This window comes from Manis pentadactyla, chromosome 13 (genome assembly GCF_030020395.1).
Source record: "Manis pentadactyla isolate mManPen7 chromosome 13, mManPen7.hap1, whole genome shotgun sequence".
Taxonomy (NCBI): domain Eukaryota; kingdom Metazoa; phylum Chordata; class Mammalia; order Pholidota; family Manidae; genus Manis; species Manis pentadactyla.
In genome coordinates this window covers 38,835,691-38,858,118 of record NC_080031.1, presented here as the reverse complement: position 1 = coordinate 38,858,118, position 22,428 = coordinate 38,835,691, and positions in this window count along the sequence as shown.

Genomic DNA, 22,428 nt, shown 5'->3' with positions numbered 1-22,428 from the left:
AGTGTATATAACAGCTCAATAAGCGAGCTAAGATAGGCAGTAAGATACTAAAGAGGCTAACCTTGAACGTTTGGTAACCACGAATTTAAAGCCTGCAATGGCAATAAGTACATATCTTTCAATAGTCACCCTAAATGTTAATGGGTTGAATGCACCAATCAAAAGACACAGAGTAACAGAATGGATAAAAAAGCAAGACCCATGTATATGCTGCTTACAAGAAACTCACCTCAAACCCAAAGACATGTACAGACTAAAAGTCAAGGGATGGAAAAACATATTTCAAGCAAACAACAGTGAGAAGAAAGCAGGGGTTGCAGTACTAATATCAGACAAAATAGACTTCAAAACAAAGAAAGTAACAAGAGATAAAGAAGGACACTACATAATGATAAAGGGCTCAGTCAAACAAGAGGATATAACCATTCTAAATATATATGCACCCAACACAGGAGCACCAGCATATGTGAAACAAATACTAACAGAACTAAAGGGGGATATAGACTGCAATGCATTCATTCTAGGAGACTTCAACACACCACTCACCCCAAAGGATAGATCCACTGGGCAGAAAATAAGTAAGGACACGGAAGCACTGAACAACACAGTAGAGCAGATGGACCTAATAGACATCTATAGAACTCTACATCCAAAAGCAGCGGGATATACATTCTTCTCAAGTGCACATGGAACATTCTCCAGAATAGACCACATACTAGGCCACAAAAAGAGCCTCAGAATATTCCAAAAGATTGAAATCCTACCAACCAACTTTTCAGACCACAAAGGCATAAAACTAGAAATAAACTGTACAAAGAAAGCAAAGAGGCTCACAAACACATGGACGCTTAACAACACGCTCCTAAATAATCAATGGATCAATGACCAAATCAAAATGGAGATCCAGCAATATATGGAAACAAATGACAACAACAACACTAAGCCCCAACTTCTGTGGGACGCAGCAAAAGCAGTCTTAAGAGGAAAGTATATAGCAATCCAAGCATATTTAAAAAAGGAAGAGCAATCCCAAATGAATGGTCTAATGTCACAATTATCGAAATTGGAAAAAGAAGAACAGATGAGGCCTAAGGTCAGCAGAAGCAGGGACATAATAAAGATCAGAGAAGAAATAAATAAAATTGAGAAGAATAAAACAATAGCAAAAATCAATGAAACCAAGAGCAGGTTCTTTGAGAAAATAAACAAAATAGATAAGCCTCTAGCCAGACTTATTAAGAAGAAAATAGAGTCAACACAAATCAACAGTATCAGAAACGAGAAAGGAAAAATCACGACGGACCCCACAGAAATACAGAGAATTATTAGAGAATACTATGAAAACCTATATGCTAAAAAGCTGGGAAACCTAGGAGAAATGGACAACTTCCTAGAAAAATATAACCTTCCAAGATTGACCCAGGAAGAAACAGAAAATCTAAACAGACCAATTACCAGCAACGAAATTGAAGCGGTAATCAAAAAACTACCAAAGAACAAAACTCCCGGGCCAGATGGATTTACCTCGGAATTTTATCAGACATACAGGGAAGACATAATACCAATTCTCCTTAGAGTTTTCCAAAAAATAGAGGAGGAGGGGATACTCCCAAACTCATTCTATGAAGCTAACATCACCCTAATACCAAAACCAGGCAAAGACCCCACCAAAAAAGAAAACTACAGACCAATATCCCTGATGAACGTAGATGCAAAAATACTCAACAAAATATTAGCAAACCGAATTCAAAAATACATCAAAAGGATCATACACCATGACCAAGTGGGATTCATCCCAGGGATGCAAGGATGGTACAACATTCGAAAGTCCATCAACATCATCCACCACATCAACAAAAAGAAAGACAAAAACCACATGATCATCTCCATAGATGCTGAAAAAGCGTTTGACAAAGTTCAACATCCATTCATGTTAAAAACTCTCAGCAAAATGGGAATAGAGGGCAAGTACCTCAACATAATAAAGGCCATCTATGATAAACCCACAGCCAACATTATATTGAACAGCGAGAAGCTGAAAGCATTTCCTCTGAGATCAGGAACTAGACAGGGATGCCCACTCTCTCCACTGTTATTTAACATAGTACTGGAGGTCCTAGCCACGGCAATCAGACAAAATAAAGAAATACAAGGAATCCAGATTGGTAAAGAAGAAGTTAAACTATCACTATTTGCAGATGACATGATACTGTACATAAAAAACCCTAAAGACTCCACCCCAAAACTACTAGAACTGATATCGGAATACAGCAAAGTTGCAGGATACAAAATCAACACACAGAAATCTGTGGCTTTCCTGTATACTAACAATGAACCAACAGAAAGAGAAATCAGGAAAGCAACTCCATTCACAATTGCATCAAAAAAAATAAAATACCTAGGAATAAACTTAACCAAAGAAGTGAAAGACTTATACTCTGAAAACTACAAGTCACTCTTAAGAGAAATTAAAGGGGACACTAACAGATGGAAACTCATCCCATGCTCGTGGCTAGGAAGAATTAATATCGTCAAAATGGCCATCCTGCCCAAAGCAATATACAGATTTGATGCAATCCCTATGAAACTACCAGCAACATTCTTCAATGAACTGGAACAAATAATTCAAAAATTCATATGGAAACACAAAAGACCCCGAATAGCCAAAGCAATCCTGAGAAAGAAGAATAAAGTAGGGGGGATCTCACTCCCCAACTTCAAGCTCTACTATAAAGCCATAGTAATCAAGACAATTTGGTACTGGCACAAGAGCAGAGCCACAGACTAATGGAACAGACTAGAGAATCCAGACATTAACCCAGACATATATGGTCAATTAATATTTGATAAAGGAGCCATGGACATACAATGGCAAAATTACAGTCTCTTCAACAGGTGGTGCTGGCAAAACTGGACAGCTACATGTAGGAGAATGAAACTGGACCATTGTCTAACCCCATATACAAAAGTAAACTCAAAATGGATCAAGGACCTGAATGTAAGCCATGAAACCATTAAACTCTTGGAAGAAAACATAGGCAAAAACCTCTTAGACATAAACATGAGTGACCTCTTCTTGAACATATCTCCCCGGGCAAGGAAAACAACAGCAAAAATGAGTAAGTAGGACTATATTAAGCTGAAAAGCTTCTGTACAGCAAAAGACACCATCAATAGAACAAGAAGGATCCCTACAGTATGGGAGAATATATTTGAAAATGACACATCTGATAAAGGCTTGACGTCCAGAATATATAAGGAGCTCACACACCTCCACAAACAAAAAACAAATAACCCAATTAAAAAATGGGCAGAGGAACTGAACAGACAGTTCTCCAAAAAAGAAATACAGATGGCCAAAAGACACATGAAAAGATGCTCCACATCGCTAATTATCAGAGAAATGCAAATTAAAACTACAATGAGGTATCACCTCACACCAGTAAGGTTGGCTGCCATCCAAAAGACAAACAACAATGAATGTTGGCGAGGCTGTGGAGAAAGGGGACCCCTCCTACACTGCTGGTGGGAATGTAAGTTAGTTCAACCATTGTGGAAAGCAGTATGGAGGTACATCAAAATACTCAATACAGACTTACCATTTGACCCAGGAATTGCACTCCTAGGAATCTACCCTAAGAACGCAGCAATCAAGTTTGAGAAAGACAGATGCACCCCTATGTTTATTGCAGCACTATTTACAATAGCCAAGAATTGGAAGCAACCTAAATGTCCATCAATAGATGAATGGATAAAGAAGATGTGGTACATATACACAATGGAATACTACTCAGCCATAAGAAAAGGGCAAATCCAATCATTTGCAGCAACATGGATGGAGCTGGAGGGTATTATGCTCAGTGAAACAAGCCAAGTGGAGAAAGAGAAATACCAAATGATTTCACTTATCTGTGGAATATAAGAACAAAGAAAAAACTGAAGGAACAAAACAGCAGCAGAATCACAGAACTCAAGAATGGACTAACAGGTACCAAAGGGAAGGGACTGGGAAGGATGGGTGGGTAGGGAGGGATAAGGGGGGGAGAAGTAAGGGGGTATTAAAATTAACATGCAAGGGGGGGTAGGAGAAAAGGGAGGGCTGTACAACACAGAGAAGGCAAGTAGTGATTCTACAACATTTTGCTATGCTGATGGACAATGACTGTAAAGGGGTTTATAGGGGATACCTGGTATAGGGGAGAGCCTAGTAAGCATAATATTCGTCATGTAAGTGTAGATTAGTGATACCAAAAACAAAGAAAAAAAAAAGGGCAGTTCCTGTGTGGTAACCTCCAACGAGTTCTACACAAGGGTATAAAGGGCATATAAAAGTGTAGGCAAAGGGTCTGTTTGTGTTTATACAGAGGATCAAAGCCTAATTGGTCTACCCCAAAAATGAACTAAGATACGATATGAAAAAGAACTTCCAACATCAGCACTCTCTGGAAGACTCATGCCAGAAGATGATCATCAAAAACCCCAACAAAGATCCACGCACTGCTACAGCTGTAGATGCACTCATCCCACCCGTTCCTGGACTTGCCATGGGAATGAGGAAGGAGATATCTAAACTGGCCTGTGCATACAGTAAAACAACAAATTTGACTTGATCTACACTGTTGGAACTCAACCAAGATTTTGGAGAAGTGCAAATTGTAGCGCTCCAAAGTCTTACAACTACAGACTATTTACTGTTAAAAGAACATATGGGATGTGAACAGTCCCCAGGAATGGGTTGTTTTAATTTGTCTGATTTCTCTCAGACTGTTCAAGTTCAGTTGGACAATATCCACCATGTCATAGATAAGTTTTCACAAATGCCTAAGGTGCCTAACTGGTTTTCTTGGTTTCACTGGAGATTGCTGGTAATTACAGATATGCTTTGGTTATGTAACTATACTCCTATTATGTTAATGTGTGTGTGCAATTTAAGTAGTAGCTTAAAACCTATTCATGCTGAAGTACTCTACAAGAAGATATTCCAAAGAAATAATCAATCTTCCCATGTTTTCTTCCGCCTGCTACTTCTACAGCTTTTCTTCTTCCTTCCTAATTACAACCCTTAAATAGAATTCGTGCCTCGTATCAAGTTTATCGAGTATCATAATTCTTCCATGTGGTAAAGATACCTCAAGACAAATGCTGGGCATAGAAGCCACAGGGCATAAATATGCAAAGATGTAAAAAGCTAACCTTTTCAAACAATAAGGCTTCTCTCTCACTTACCAACTTCACATTTCCCTGTATGGCCCCGGAAGATGACTGGTTAGCCAGAGACGGGTAAGATTCCTCAAGGGAGGAACAACCTAAGACAGGCACAGTCACAGAGGGGTCATCAGGTGAGAAATTGGGGATCAACAGAGGTGAGGCTTAGAACCTCACCCCCCTGTTCTGAGAGAAATCTTCTGCATCCGTGGATGTTTTATTGCCCTTGTCTAGCTTGGATTAACACATAGTCTACAGGCACACACCTGATCATCTACATTTGCTCTCTTACAACACTAAACTATGTTTTCTACCTTTATCTTGTATCTACCTACCACTTCAGCATTTTATTAAAAATAATAATAAAGAGAGAAATGTGGTATCCACATATAAATCAAGTATAAAAATCAAATGAGTATTCATATTTGAACTGTTTATAGTTCATAATGCATGAGCAAATCCAAAAGTTTCTGTGATGACTGCCCTTGTACTGTTCACTATGTAACTTATTCATTATGTAAGAATTTGTTCTCCATGTAAGAACTTGTTTGTTATGCCTCAGAAGATTGGAGACTGATGAAAATTAGGCTTTGGGTGGATTAATGATTGTGCATTGAGCATTGACTCCCCTGTACAGAATTTTATTGTCGTTAACAACCATTTGATCAATAAATATGAGAGATGCCCTCACAAAAAAAAAAAAAAATAGGACAGACTTCCAATGGTAAAATAAATAAGTAACCGGGATGTAATGTATAGCATAAGGAATATAGTCAAGATAATGTAACAGATTGGTAGGGTGATAGCTGGAACTTCGCATTATGTATATAAATGTTCTACCACTGTGTTGTACACTTGAAACTAATGTAATGTAATACTGTGCATCAACTACCCTTCAATAAAAAAATAATTATTAAAAAAAAAAAAACTCTCAACAAAATGGGTATAAAGGGCAAGTACCTCAACATAATAAAGGCAATATACAATAAACCCACAGCCAACATCATACTGAACAGTGAGAAGCTGAAAGCTTTTCCTCTAAGATTGGGAAAAAGACTGGGATGAATACTATCCCCACTGTTATTCAACATAATACTGGAGGTCATAGCCACGGCAATTAGACAAAACAAAGAAATACAAGGAATTCAGATTGGTAAAGAAGAAGTCAAAGTATCAGTATTTCCAAATGGCATGATATTCTACATAAAAAAACCTAAAGACTCCACTCTAAAACTACTAGAACTAATATTGGAATTCAGCAAAGTTGCAGGATACAAAATTAACACACAGAAATCTGTGGCTTTCCTATACACTAAAAATGAACTAACAGAAGGAGAATTCAGGAAAACAATTCCATTCACAATTGCATCAAAAAGAATAAAATGCCTAGGAATAAACCTAACCAAGGAAGTGAAAGACCTATACCCTGAAAACTATAAGACACTCTTAAGAGAAATTAAAGAGGACACTAACAAATGGAAATTCATCCCAGGCTCTTGGCTAGGAAAAGTTAATATTGTCAAAATGGCCATCCTGCCAAAGCAATCCCTATCAAATTACCAAGAACATTTTTCAACCAACTGGAACAAATAGTTCAAAAATTCATATGGAACCAAAAAAGACCCCGAATAGCCAAAGCAATCCTGAGAAGGAAGAATAAAGTGTGAGGGGATGATCTTGCTCCCCAACTTCAAGCTCTACTACAAAGCCACAGTAATCAAGACAATTTGGTACTGGCACACGAACAGAGCCACAGACCAGTGGAACAGAATAGAGACTCCAGACATTAACCCAAACATATATAGTCAATTAATATATGATAAAGGAGCCATGGACTTACAATGGGGAAATGACAGTCTCTTCAACAGCAGGTGTTGGCAAAACTGGACAGCTAAATGTAAGAGAATGAAACTGGATCACTGTCTAACCCCATACACAAAAGCAAATTCAAACTGGATCAAATACCTGAATGTAAGTCATGAAACCATAAAACTCTCAGAAAAAAACATAGGCAAAAATCTCTTGGACATAAACATGAGCGACTTCTTCATGAATGTATCTCCCCAGGCAAGGGAAACAAAAGCAGAAATGAACAAGTGGGACTATATCAAGCTGAAAAGCTTCTGTATAGCAGAAGACACCATCAATAGAACAAAAGGGCATCCTACAGTATGGAAAATATTTTCATAAATGGCAGATCCAATAAAGGGTTGACATCCAAAATATATAAAGATCTTACACACCTGATCAAACCAAAAGCAAATAATACAATTAAAAATTGGGCAGAGTTGCTAAACAGACAGCTCACCAAAGAAGAAATTCAGATTGCCAACAGGCACATGAAAAGATGCTCCACATTACTAGTCATCAGAGAAATGCAAATTAAAACCACAATGAGGTATCACCACACACCAGTAAGGATCACGACCATCCAAGAGACAACAACAAATGTTGGCGAGGTAGTGGAGAAAGGGGAACCCTCCTACACTGCTGGTGGGAATGTAAATTAGTTCAACCATTGTGGAAAGCAGTATGGAGGTTACTTTAAAAAACTGAAAATAGAAATACCATGTGACCCAGGAATTCCACTTCTCTTCTAGGAATTTATGCTAAGAATGCAGCAGTCCAGTTTGAAAAATACAGATGCACCCATATGTTTATTGCAGCACTATTTACAATATCCAAGAAATGGAATCAACCTGTGTCCATCAGTAGATGAATGGCTAAAGAAGATGTGGTACATATACACAATTGAATATTATTCAGTCATAAGAAGAAAACAAATCCTACCATTTGCAACAACATGGATTGAGCTAGAGTTTATTATGCTCAGTGAAATAAGCCATGTGGAGAAAGGCAAGTATCAAATGATTTCACTCATCTGTGTAGTATAAGAACAAAGAAAATCTGAAGGAACAAAACAGCAGCAGAATCACAGAACCCAAGAACGGACTAACAGTTACCAAAGGGAAAGGGACTGGGAAGAATTGGTGGGAAGGGGGGGATAAGGGGTGGGAAGAAGAAAGGGTGCCTTACGATTAGCATGTATAATCTAGGGGGAGACATGGGGAGGGCTGCACAACACAGAAAAGACAAGTAGTGATTCTACAGCATCTTAGTATGCTGATGGACAGCGACTATATGAGGGTGTGTCGGGGGGACTTGGTGAGGGGGGAAGTCTAGTAAACATTATGTTCCCCATGTAATTGTAGACTAAGGATACTAAAAAAAGAAAAGCAAACCTCATGGGATGATTCCATTAATAACATACATAAAGTCATGCATGCTAATTGATAGTTTGAAATCATTCAATTATTTCGCCTTGAAAGGTCAATGACTGAAAGTAGACAAAAACTATATTGTTGGAATGGTAGTAACTTTTTCTTTATTTGTTTGATTGTTTCAGTCCCATAGTAAGTTTATAAAAATTATCAAGCTGTATGCTTTATTTTTTTGTTAATTATTCATATTGTTATACTTCAGTATGCAGTAAAAACCTATAACACAGTATTCACAAATCAAGTGATAAGATAGAATATCATGAGATGTAATACAAATATTCTACAGTCTTTCTCATAGGTATACCTGACTTGATTAAGGAACAATAGTCTGGTTTAACTTTATATATTAAAATTTTTAAAGAATGTGGAAAGAGGGTAACCATCCTACCCTGCTGGTGGGAATATAAATTAATGCAGTCACTGAAATGAAATAATTTGCAGCTGAAGAAAAATAATACAATTTTAAAAATATTTTAAGCATGAAGAAAATGACCTGTTTATTAAAAAATAAATACATTGAGAAAAGAAATTTAAAAAGCACAAATAATTTTTATGATACTCCATGCTCATAGATTAGAAAAATTAATATTATTAAAATGTCCATACTACATGAAGTATCTGCAGATTGAATGTAATCCCTATCAAATTTCCAGTGGCATATTTCACATAAATAGGACAAATGATCCTTATATTTTTATGGAACGAATGAACCCAGATTGTCATAGAAATATTGAGAAAGAAGAACAAACCTGGATATAGCATATTCCCCAGTTTCAAACTATACTGTAAGCCTATAATAATCAAAATAGTGTAATATTTTCTTAAAAGGAAGCACATACATCAATGAAGGAAATAGAAAGCCCAGATGTAAACCCACATGTATAGTTGATTAATATATGACAAAAGAGCCAAGAATATATACCTGGGATATACACATGGGATATTGAATAAATGAGATTGGGAAACTGGACAGCCACAAGCAAAAGAATAAAACTATTGCTGTCTTACACACTATGCAAAATTAACTCAAACTGACATCAACATGTCAGTGTTAGACCTGAAATTATTAAACTCCTAGGAAAGAAGTTTATGCAGTGAATTCCTGGACATAGGTCTGGTAGATGATTTTTGTATATGACACCAAAACAAATGAAAAAAATACCTAGTACACTCATTTTTGTTGTTTTATTTTAACAGGTTAATTAAAGTATGACTGAAATACAATAAACTGAATATATTTCCAGTGTACAAACTGATAATGTACACAGTCAAGTGTACATACCCTTGAAATCTTTACTTCAAGTCAAAATAAACACAAACATCACCCTCTATAGTTTCCTTGGGCCCTGTGGTCATCCCTCCATTTGGCTTTCCCTGTCTCCCCAACCCCCAATCTCTGATCTGCTTTCTCTGACTATATAGGTGTTTGAATTCTTTAGTTATGTATAAATGAAGCAGGTCCTTGTTTTGTTTGGCTTCATCACTGATCATAACAATTTTGAGTGTCATCCATGAGATTTTCTGAATCAACAGTTTATTCATTTATTGCAAAGTAGATTTTGAATGTAGGTCATAACCACACTTCATTTATCCATTTTCTGTTGATGAACATATGTATTGTTTCTAGTTTCAGCCTAGTAAAAATAAATTACTGGAAAACATTTATTGTCAGGTGTTTCTCATTACCCTACATAAATACTTCAGTGTGGAAGGGCTATACCATATTATTTGTCAATGGTTTAAGTTTTATTGTGATTGTGTGGTGATAATTATATATCCATTCTTCTTTATATCTTAGATAAAGTCTCTTATTTGGATACATTACTTGGAAATATTTTCTAAAAACCTGTGGTTTGTTTTGTAATGTGTTATTTTTTCTTTTTGCATCATGATAAAATTCGTTTTGACTTCACAAAATTACGGGGTGTTTCAGTAAACAACAAATATCTTACACAAAATAACAAAGGTTTAAAAAATGACAGAACATGAAACAAAAGGTTGAAATTCTTAATTCCCTCAGTTATACAAGGAATTAACAATGAAACTAATGAAAATATTATGAAGTATGAAGAGGGAAGGGACTCATAAATGTTATTATCTTGTAACTGTGGGTGTTCAGGTATCAGTTTCTGTAAAAGCCAAGTCAAATCTGAAGGGGGCTCCAGATTTCTGAGCCCTGAAAATATGACGGGGCTCTTTACTTGGGGCCCTCAAGGCCCTGAAGATTCTATGATAATTCTGGGATCTGTGAGCTGGGCATGGAACAGTAGGAACAAAAGCGCCCTGTGGGAAAGGCTGAACTTGAACTTGAGGTTAGCAAGTATTTCCCTGATGATTTCTTTTTTCAGCACCTTGAGCTTCCTCTTAGTGGACAGAAGTGCCAACAACTTGAGAATTTTTTACAGAAGAGAATCTCCTTTTTGATAGAAAGAAGGGGTTCTTTCTAATTCTTTGTTCATGATTTCAGCCTTCTTGTAAATGTTACATATCTGAAAAGTGCATCACATAGTTCTACCCACTTTGGGAAGCTACTTCTAGATTTCTAAACAGTGCATCCCCTTCTTGGACAACTTTCTCTGGAGCTGAATTTTATGTTCTTTATGTGGTTCAGGCATTTTTAAAGGTATTTCCTACTCATTCCATATTTGCAATTACTACTCTTGTTTTTCATCACGTTAAACAAAAAATATAACAGAAGATAACATGTAAAATAATAATAAGCACATCTATTTCAGCAGGTGCAAATAATAATTACATCAAATTAATCATCCCTGCAGAAAAACTACCACTAGATCCTTATTTCAAAATATTAATATCTGCTTGGAATATAAATAAAATATGTAACATTTTAGAAAAACTTAGGTAATATAATTTTTAATATAAAACCAAAGAAACATGCACAATGAAGGCAGAAGTTAACTCAATGGATATATGTTGTGTAAGATATAGAGGCATTTTAAAGACTTAATATTTAACTTTTAATTATGAAAATTTTTTTTCTAGACAACAGAAAAGGATTTGCATTTCTAGGTATTGAAAAAAGGAAGTTGGTAGATCAGCACTAGGGATTTTAATTCTCTCTGAGGTTTCCTAGCTTAATGCTGAATTGCTTTGCTAAGCTGGTCTTTTCCACCCAACCAGCGTCACAAAAGAAACACTTTTCCCTGAAGCAGACCTGTGGGTTTTTCCTCCAGTTTGATTCCCCAGGTCCCTGACTTGCAACTGCCCCTCCTGGTCTGCTCCCTCCTCCTCTCCTGCGAGTTCCTGGAAGGACTCAGGGAAGACCCCAGAGCCTTAGAGCTGCAACCATGGGCCTTTTCTTAAGGAGCCAGGAAGTGATCTCTCAGTGAGAGGATTCCTGAGTTCCCCCCAGTTCCAGTTGAGATACAAGCCTAATACTATTTCCTATTACAACAGATTGGAACAAATCTTCCTGAATGAAGAGAACCTTTGAAGATTGGAGAGTTCAAGCCACATGTAAAATTGCTGTAATAAGGAAACAGTCTCTTTTACGGCAACGATTTTCAGAGATAAATGCATGGTCAAAATGTAAGTAAACTTTATTTAGCACTTTTGGATAGGAAAACATACTCCTTGCTTGTAAAAAGAATTATTTTTCTACCATATGATCTAATTGAAAAGTTAGGTGTAATCCTTTCACATGTAGATTTTCAGACCCTGATTCAAAACCTATATAGTGATCATGAGGTTTTTTTTTTTTTTTGAGAGGGCATCTCTCATATTTACTGATCATATGGTTGTTAACAACAATAAAATTCTGTATAGGGGACTCAATGCACAATCATCAACCAACCCCAAGCCTAATTCTCAATAGTCTCCAATCTTCTGAAGCATAACCAACATGTCTTTACATGGTGAACAAGTTCTTACATGGTGAACAGTGCAAGGGCAGTCATATCACAGAAACTTTTGGTTTTGATCACGCATCATGAACTATAAACAATCATGTCAATTATGTTTATTCATTTGATTTTTATACTTGATTTATATGTGAATCCCACATTTCTCCCTTATTATTATTTTTATTTTTATTTTTAATAAAATGCTGAAGTGGTAGGTAGATACAAGATAAAGGTAGAAAACAGTTTAGTGCTGTAAGAGGGAAGATGTAGATGATCAAGTGTGTGCCTATAGACTAAGTATTAATCCAAGCTAGACAAGGTCAACAAAACATCCATGGATGCAGAAGATTTCTCTAAAAACAGGGGTGTGAGGTTCTAAGCCTCACCTCTGTTGATCCCCAATTTCTCACCTGATGGCCCCCCTGCGACTGTGCCTGTCTTAGGTTGTTCCTCTCTTGAGGAATCTTACACGTCTCTGGCTAACCAGTCATCTTCCGGGGCCATACAGGGAAATGTGAAGTTGGTAAGTGAGAGAGAAGCCTTATTGTTTGAAAAGGTTAGCTTTTTACATCTTTGCATATTTATGCCCTGTGGCTTCTATGCCCAGCATTTGTCTTGAGGTATCTTTACCACTTGGAAGAATTATGATTCTCGGTAATTTCGATATGAGGCACGAATTCTACTTAGGGATTGTAATTTTGAAGGAAGAAGAGAAGCTATAGAAGTAGCAGATGGAAGAAAACATGGGAAGATTGATTATTTCTTTGACATATCTTCTTGGAGTGTAACATAAGAGTGTATAGGTTTTAAATTACTAATTAAATTGCATGCACACATTAACATAATAGGAATACAGCTACATAACCAAAGCAGACCTACAATTACCAGCCATCTCCAGTGAAACCAAGAAAACCAGTTAGGCACCCTAGGCATTTGTGAAAACTTATCAATGATATGATGGATATTGTCTAACTGAATTTGAATATTTTGAGAAAAATCAGACAAATTAAAACAATACATTCCTGGGAATTGTTTACATCCCATATGTTCTTTTAACAGTAGATAGTCTATAGTTGCAAGATTTTGGAGCACTGCAACTTGCACTTCTCCAAATTCTTCGTTGAGTTCCGACAGTATAGCTCCAATCAAATTTGTTGTTTTACTGTATGCACAGGCCAGCTTAGATATCTCCTTCTTCATTCCCATGGCAAGTCCACGATCTGGTGGGATGAATGCAGCTACAACTGCAGCAGCACCAGGATTTTTGTTGAAATTTTTTGATGATCATCTTCTGGAATGACTCTTCCAGAGAATGTTGATGTTGGAAGTTCATCTTCATATTGTATCTTAATTCATTTTCTGGGTAGCCAAATTAGGCTTTGATCCTCTGTATTAACACAAACAAACCCTTTGCCTACACTTTGACATGCCCTTTATACCATTGTGAAGAACTTATTGGAGATCACCACACAGGAACTGCTTTCTTTTTTTCTTTTAAGAGAAAGGAATATTATCAGAAAAATGTATTTCCATAGCTGATCATCTGACACCCTTTAAATGATCGAAATTAAGGACATTTAAAGCATGCATTAATTGGTGATTTGCAGTTAGTTTTATCCTATCAGGGAGTAATCCCCTTTTCTTTCTTTCTTTTTGTTATCATTAATCTACAATTGCATGAAGAATATTACGTTTACTAGGCTCTCCCCTATACCAGGTCCCCCCCCACAAACCCCCTTACAGTCACTGTTCATCAGCATAGCAAAATGTTGTATAATCACTACTTGTCTTCTCTGTGTTGTACAGCCCTCCCCTTTTTACCACCCACCCATTATGCATGCTAATCATAATACCCTCTTCCTTGTCCCCCCTTATCCCTCCCTACCCACCCATCCTCCCCAGACCCTTTCCCTTTGGTACCTGTTAGTCCATTCTTGGGTTCTGTGATTCTTCTGCTGTTTTGTTCCTTCAGTTTTTCCTTTGTTCTTATACTCCACAGATGAATTAAATCATTTGGTATTTCTCTTTCTCCGCTTGGTTTATTTCACTGAGCATAATATCCTCTAGCTCCATCCATGTTGTTGCAAATGGTAGGATTTGTTTCTTCTTATGGTTGAATAATCTTCCATTGTGTATATGTACCATATCTTCTTTATCCATTCATCTACTGATGGACACATCGGTTGCTTCCAATTCTTGGCTATTGTAAATAGTGCTGCAATAAACATAGGGGTGCATCTGTCTTTTTCAAGCATGAGTGCTGCATTCTTAGGGTAAGTTCCTAGGAGTGGAATTCCTGGGTCAAATGGTAAGTCTATTTTGAGTATTTTGAGAAACCTCCATACTGCTTTCCACAATGGTTGAACTAATTTACATTCCCACCAGGAGTGTAGGAGGGTTCCCCTTTCTCCACAACCTCGCCAACATTTGTTGTTGTTTGTCTTTTGGATGGTAGCCATCCTTACTGGTGTGAGGTGATACCTCATTGTGGTTTAATTTGCATTTCTCTGATAATTAGCGATGTGAACCATCTTTTCATGTGTCTGTTGTCCATCTGTATTTGTTTTTTGGAGAACTGTTCAGTTCCTCTGCCCATTTTTTAATTGGATTATTTGTTTTTGGTTTGTTGAGGTGAGTGAGCTCTTTATATATTTTGGACGTCAAGCCTTTATCGGATCTGTCATTTACAAATATATTCTCCCATACTGTAGGGTTCCTTTTTGTTCTATTGATGGTGTCTTTTGCTGTACAGAAGCTTTTCAGCTTAATATAGTCCCACTTGTTCACTTTTGCTGTTGTTTTCCTTGCCCAGGGAGATATGTTCAAGAAGAGGTCATTCATGTTTATGTCTAAGAGGTTTTTGCCTATGTTTTTTTCTAAGAGTTTTATGGTTTCATGACTTACATTCAGGTCTTTGATCCATTTTGAATTTACTTTTCTGTATGGGAGTAGACAATGGTCCAGTTTCATTCTCCTACATGTAGCTGTCCAGTTTTGCCAGCACTACCTGTTGAAGAGACTGTCATTTCGCCATTGTATGTCCATGGCCCCTTTATCATATATTAATTGACCATATATGTCTGGATTAATATCTGGATTCTCTAGTCTATTCCATTGGTCTGTGGCTCTGCTCTTGTGCCAGTACCAAATTGTCTTGATTACTATGGCTTTATAGTAGAGCTTGAAGTTGGAGAGTGAGATCCCCCCTACTTTATTCTTCTTTCTCAGGATTGCTTTGGCAATTCAGGGTCTTTGGTGTTTCCAAATGAACTTTTGTACTATTTGTTCCAGTTCGCTGAAGAATGTTGCTTGTAGTTTCATAGGGACTGCATCAAATCTGTATATTGCTTTGGGCAGGATGGCCATTTTGACGATATTAATTCTTCCTAGCCATGAGCATGAGATGAGTTTCCATTTTTTAGTGCCCCCTTTAATTTCTCTTAAGAGTGACTTGTAGTTTTCAGGGAATAGGTCTTCAACTTGCTTGGTTAGGTTTATTCCTAGGTATTTTATTATTTTTGATGAAATTGTGAGTGGAGTTGTTTTCCTGATTTCTCTTTCTATTGGTTCATTGTTAGTGTATAGGAAAGTCACAGATTACTGTGTGTTCATTTTGTATCCTGCAACTTTGCTGTATTCCGATATCAGTTCTAGTAGTTTTGGAGTGGAGTCTTTAGGGTTTTTTATGTACAATATCATGTTATCTGCAAATAGTGACAGTTTAACTTCTTCTTTACCTATCTGGATTCCTTGTATTTCTTTGTTTTGTCTGATTTCCGTGACTAGGACCTTCATTACCATGTTAAATAACAGTGTGGAGAGTGGGCATCCCTGTCTTCTTCCCAATCTCTGAGGAAATGCTTTCAGCTTCTCGCTGTTCAGTATAATGTTGGCTGTCGGTTTATCATATATAGCCTTTATTATGTTGAGGTACTTGCCCTCTATACCAATTTTGCTGAGAGTCTTTATCATGAATGGATGTTGAATTTTGTCAAATGCTTTTTCAGCATCTATGGTGATGATCATGTGGTTTTTCTCTTTCTTTTTGTTGATGTAGTCGATGATGTTGATGGATTTTTGAATGTTGTACCATCCTTGCATCCCTGGGATGAATCCCACTTGGTCATGGTGTATGATCCTTTATTTATACTGTTGAATTCAGTTTGCTAATATTTTATTGAGTATTTTTGCATCTACATTCATCAGCGATATTGGTCTATAATTTTCTTTTCTGGTGGGGTCTTTGCCTGGTTTTTGTATTAGGGTGATGTTAGCTTCATAGAATGAGTTTGGGAGTATTCCCTCCTCTTCTATTTTTTGGAAAACTTTTAGGATAATGGGTATTATGTCTTCTCTGTGTGTCTGATAAAATTCTGAGGTAAATCCGTCTGGCCCGGGAGTTTTGTTCTTGGGTACTTTTTTGATTACCGTTTCAATTTCTTTTCTCATAATTGGTTTGTTTAATTTTGTGTTTCTTCCTTGGTCAGTCTTGGAAGGTTGTATTTTTCTAGGAAGTTGTCCATTTCTTCTAGCTTTTCCAGCTTGTTGGCATATAGGTTTTCTTAGTAGTCTTTAATAATTTTTAGTATTTCTGTGGAGTCTGTCGTGATTTTTCCGTTCTCATTTCTGATTCTGTTGATTTGTGTTGATTCTCTTTTTCTCTTAATAAGTTTGGCTAGTGGCTTATCTATTTTGTTTATTTTCTCAAAGAACCAGCTCTTGGTTTAATTGATTTTTGCTATTGTTTTATTCTTCTCAATTTTATTTATTTCTTCTCTGATCTTTATTATATCCCTCCTTCTGCTGACTTTAGGCCTCATTTGTTCTTCTTTTTCCAGTTTTGATAATTGTGATGTTAGACTATTCATTTGGGATTGTTCTTCCTTCTTCAAGTGTGCCTGGATCGCTGTATACTTTCCCCTAAGACTGCTTTTGCTGCGTCCCACAGACGTTGGGGCTTTGTCTTGTTGTTGTCATTTGTTTCCATATATTCTTTGATCTCTATTTTAATTTGTTCGCTGATCCATTGATTATTTAGAAGCATGTTGTTAAGCCACCATGTGTTTATGAGCCTTTTTGTTTTCTTTGTAGAATTTATTTCTGGTTTTATATCTTTGTGGTCTGAAAAGTTGGTTGGTAAAATTTCAATATTTTGGAATTTACTGAGGCTCTTTTTGTGAACTAGTATGTGGTTTTTTACATGTGCAGTTGGGAAGAATGTATATCCTGTTGCTTTTGGATGTAGAGTTGTATAGATGTCTATTAGGTCCATCTATTTTACTGTGTTGTTCAGTGCCTCTGTGTCCTTAGTTACTTTCTGCCCAGTAGATCTATCCTTTCTGGTGAGTGGCATGTTGAAGTCTCCTAAAATGAATGCATTGCAGTCTATTTCCCCCTTTAGTTCAGTTAGTAATTGTTTCACATATGCTGGTGCTCCTGTGTTGGGTACATATATACTTAGAATGGTTATATTCTCTTGTTGGACTGAGCCCTTTATCATTATGTAGTGTCCTTCTTTATCTCTTGTTACTTTCTTTGTTTTGAAGTCTATTTTGTCTGATATTAGTACTGCAACCCCTGCTTTCTTCTCTCTGTTGTTTGCCTGAAATATGTTTTTCCATCCCTTGACTTTTAGTCTGTGCATGTCTTTGTGTTTGAGGTGAGTTTCTTGTAAGCAGCATATAGATGGGTCTTGCTTTTTAATCCATTCTGTTACTCTGTGTCTTTTGATTGGTTCATTCACTCCATTTACATTTAGGGTGACTATTGAAAGATATGTACTTATTGCCATTGCAGGCTTTAGATTCGTGGTTACAAAAAGTTCAAGGTTAGCCTCTTTAGTATCTTACTGCCTAACTTAGCTCGCTTATTGAGCTGTTATATACACTGTCTGGAGATTCTTTTCTTCTCTCCCTTCTTATTCCTCCTCCTCCATTCTTTATATGTTGGTTGTTTTATTCTGTGCTCTTTCGTGTTTCCTTTAACTTGTTTTAGTGGGTAGTTGATTTTATTTTTTTGCCTTTAGTTAGTATTTGGTTGGTCTGCTTTCTTTGCTGTGATTTTATTTTCTCTGGTGACATCTGTTTAGTTTTAGGAGTGCTCCCGTCTAGAACAGCCCCTCTAAAATACCCTGTAGAGGTGGTTTGTTGGAGTCAAATTCCCTCAACTTTGGCTTGTCTGGGAATTGTTTAATCTCTCCATCATATTTAAATGATAATCGTGCTGGATACAGTATCCTTGGTTCAAGGCCCTTCTGTTTAATTGCATTAAATATATCATGCCATTCTCTTCTGGCCTGTAAGGTTTCTGTTGAGAAGTTTGTTGATAGCCTGATGGGTTTTCTTTTGTAGGTGACCTTTTTTCTCTCTGGCTGCCTTTAATACTCTGTCCTTGTCCTTGATCTTTGCCATTTTAATTATTATGTGTCTCAGTGTTGTCCTCCTTGGTTCCTTTCTGTTGGGATTTCTGTGTATTTCCGTGGTCTGTTCGATTATTTCCTCCCCCAGTTTGGGGAAGTTTTCAGCAATTATTTCTTCAAAGATACTTTCTGTCCCTTTTTCTCTCTCTTCTTCTTCTGGTACCCCTATAATACAGATATTGTTCCTTTTGGATTGGTCACACAGTTCTCTTAATATTGTTTCATTCCTGGATATCCTTTTATCTCTCTCTATGTTAGCTTCTATGCGTTCCTGTTCTCTGGTTTCAATTCCATCAATGGCCTCTTGCATCTTATCCATTCTGCTCATGAAGCCTTCCAGAGTTTGTTTCATTTCTGTAATCTCTTTCCGGGCATCTGTAATCTCCCTCAGGACTTCATTCCTTAGCTCTTGTATATTTCTCTGCATCTCCATCAGCATGTTTATGATTTTAATTTTGAATTCTTTTCAGGAAGACTGGTTAGGTATGTCTCCTTCTCTGGTGTTGTCTCTGTGATCTTTGTCTGCCTGTAATTTTGCCTTTTCATGGTGATAGAGATAGTTTGCAGAGCTGGCACAAGTGACGGCTGGAAGAAATTCCCTTCTTGTTGGTTTGTGGCCTTCCTTTCCTGGGAGAACAGCGACCTCTAGTGGCTTGTGCTGGGCAGCTGCGTGCAGACAGGGTTTCTGCTTCCTGCCCTGCTGCTATGGAGTTTATCTCCACTGTTGCTGTGGGCGTGGCCTGCCTCAAGCTGCTGCTCCAATATGATGGAGCGGTGTTGAAAGGGGAATGGCTGGGAGGCTATTTATCTCCGTGAGGGGCCTCCGTGCTCCCTGCTGCCCAGGGTGTTAGAGTGCCCAGAGATCCCCAGATTCCCTGCTGCTGTACTAAGTGTCCCGGGATGTTTCCGCCTGGTTTTGTAGTCCCTGTCCCTTTACGACTTCCAAAAAGCTCTCACAAAAAAATTAAAATAAAAATAAACAAATAAATAATTAATTAAAATAAAGAAAGAAAGAAAGAAAGAAAGAATTTTTTTAAAAGCCGCTCGCTTTTCTTTGTCCCCCAGTGCCGGCCTCAGGGACCTGCTCACAGGTCTTACTGTCCTGTTTCCCTAGTTTCCAGCACCCCACACATGCACTGTGTCTGTGCTCTGGTTCGGATGGCTAGGGCTGGGTGTTTAGCAGTCCTGGGATCCCTCTCCCTTCCCGCTGCAACTCCTCTCCTCCATCCAGGAGCTGCGGTGAGGAGCGCTTGAGTCCCACTGGGCTGGGGCTTGTATTTTACCCCCTTCATTAGGCGCTGGGTTCTCGCAGGTGTGTATGTGGTCTGGATGTTGTCCTGTGTCCTCTGGTCTCTATTCTAGGAAGAGTTGTCTTTGTTATATTTTCATAAATATATGTGGTTTTGGGAGGAGATTTCTGCTGCTCTACTCACGCCACCATCTTGGCTCCACGGATCATGAGTTTTATTGAAAATTTTTATTATTTGGTCTCAGACACAATTAAAAGAGAAAAATTCTAGAATCAAAAAATAAAGATAGTTGTGAGCATAAGTAAAAGCAGGTACACACACATACACATGCATGCGTGCTAAAGCACACTCATAGATGCATAAATAGGAAAGTATAATTAGGAATGTGGTACAGGTAAAGCCATTTGTCAAAAAATACACAGAAACACAGTAAGTAGTATTTTTTCCTGTCCCAATGAGTTCCCAAATATAACAAAAGGTTATAAAGTTAAAAATCAAAATGCCTTTCATAACCTATAAGAATCTGTAGTTTTTGGTGCCTTTGCCTATATATTCTTGAAACCACCTTCAAATTTCATTTTGAAAATAAATTCTGACAATCTTTTGCATTTAATTTATGAGAAAGATAGTAAACATTTTAAAGTAATGTTACAGATTCAAAATATATTCTGATAGGTATGTTTTTATTTACATAAAAATTAACCCTACTGTAAGCCAAAAAGGACAATGACTTATGACCTCTTGCCAGTCAAGATTCGACTATGATTAGAAACATTTATCAAAATTCTAATGCAGGAGAAACGGTTTCTCTGTGATTATTTATTTTTCCAAAGCTCTCTTTAAAATAGATTTGGAAAGAAATACCTAACCCCAGAGTACACATAGACTGGGAGTGGCACAACCTGAGAATGAGCCTGCCCACAATCTTTGACAAATTCTGCATCATTGGACAGCACAGTGTTCTAAGCCACAGCAATACTTGATGCTGACATATCCTAGGGGACTGAGTTATATCTGCTGATTCATATACACATGCAATCCAGGTTCAAATGGGACTCGGAAATCTATAAATGTAGTCAGGCATTATCAGAAATGTTTCCATCACTTTCTTCATTGACACCATTTCATGGATGAATCCTTTGTCATTTGGACTTTATAAAGCCACTTAAAGATGAGGAAAGATTGCTGTATTATATCTTAGATAATTAAGACAGAGACACTGAACAAAAGTCAGGAACAAGTCAGGAACATTGTTTTCAATAATAGGCAATGGTATTTAAGGCCATGGCCAGAGGAGGAGAAAATGTAATTTTTGTTGAGTCCTGGAATTTTGAGTTAGAAGTTTTGCCATTCTTCCTACTGAATTCAGAAAATTTCTTATAAATTGGAAAAAGCTGAAATTACAGGTGGAGGATCCTTTCATCTAGACCCAGGGTGAAGTAAACAAACAAACTGGAAAGAATATACTCTGAAAATGTAAACACAAGTAGTATGTGATGAATTATTAATTATTATTAAAAAATAGAACTGGAAGGACTTAAACATGTCTCAAATTGAGACAACATTCTCTTTTTCCTGTCCTTTATGCACAAACACTTAAGTGCAGTAGCTGCACATGTACTTAAGCACCCTTTCCATCAGTGAGAATGGCAGAATCTACTGAGATGATGTTGTTAGCACCAATCAAATGGTCTGGTTCTAGTTTTCTATACTTTAACATTCATGTTGGGTTAAAATTAAACTTATCTTCTATTGTGTTCTAAACTCCATCTATTGCCTCCAGCCTGCCAAGATCTCCCTGTGCTGTGTGTCTCTTCAGAGAACAGGGATGCATAGAAGTCAGTGAAAAACCATCCTCTCCCATCTCTGCCCTTTACTGGTTATGTCCCTTTACACTGGAGCTGGAGGTGGGGGAACAGTCACCCTCTCCAAGTCTTACTATCCTCAGTGGTGAAATGACAGTAGTATTGGCACCTTACACTATTGTTCACTGTGTGGACTAAAATGTTTAAGAAATAACAACTTCAACATCTTCAGCAGTTCATATTGATGATGACCATCACCATTGCTAAAATCACTTTATTAGTAAAGTGCTTAAGGGACTGCTAGATATGTACTAATTTAGTACCTAAAACAGTCCTGTATCAAATTGATGCCTTAGGCACAGAGGGTTTAAGTAACTTGTCAAATGTCTATAACTAGTAAGGAACAACAATGAAGGATACATGAAAATTTCTGATAGTCTTGCTTTTAACTCATTACATTTAACTTTGCCTGATGCGAAATAAATACTAATTAAATGTATATAATCAAATCTAATAAATAATAATAATAATAAATGTCTAATAAAAAATTCTAATTTTAACTGTCTTATTTACCAGCTGCTTACAGACATTGATGTTTACTTAATT